The sequence below is a fragment of the Pipra filicauda genome, unplaced genomic scaffold (assembly GCF_003945595.2).
Source record: "Pipra filicauda isolate LSUMZ 115617 unplaced genomic scaffold, ASM394559v2 scaffold748_size112454_pilon, whole genome shotgun sequence".
Taxonomy (NCBI): domain Eukaryota; kingdom Metazoa; phylum Chordata; class Aves; order Passeriformes; family Pipridae; genus Pipra; species Pipra filicauda.
In genome coordinates, this window is record NW_024104918.1 from 9,492 (window position 1) to 9,886 (window position 395).

The window sequence follows — 395 nt, forward strand, 5'->3', positions numbered from 1 at the left end:
ACTCCCATCCCTGCCGAGGGCTGATACCTGGGGCCGCCCTGCCCGACTCGTGGTCCCAGCAGCCGCCCTCCGCTTTTTCTGCGCTCCGGTTGAACACAGGAGCAAAACGCTGACTGGCGGGTGCAGTGACCCCGGTACCGGTCGGCGCAGCAGCCGCGGGGCCACTGCACAGAGTGGAGGAGCAAAAAGAAGTAGCGCCAGTGCGGCGCTGCCTCACGACCGCGGCAGGACTCGAACCTGCAATCTTCTGATCCGAAGTCAGACGCCTTATCCATTAGGCCACGCGGCCGCCTCCACTCCCCCCTTCCCGCGTGCCCTACTCAACGAATCCCGGGCGGGCCAGGCCGGGAGCGGGAGGGGGCGGGACGGGACGGGACGTCAGCGCGGCCGGAAGT

At 68.4% G+C, this 395-nt stretch overlaps 1 non-coding gene across 1 annotated transcript; it reads right to left on the bottom strand.

Annotated features, from left to right (window-relative positions):
* Window positions 1–216: 216 nt before the first annotated feature.
* On the bottom strand, window positions 217–289 carry TRNAR-UCG. The gene has a single exon. It is a non-coding gene; the product is annotated as a tRNA-Arg (tRNA).
* Window positions 290–395: the final 106 nt, after the last annotated feature.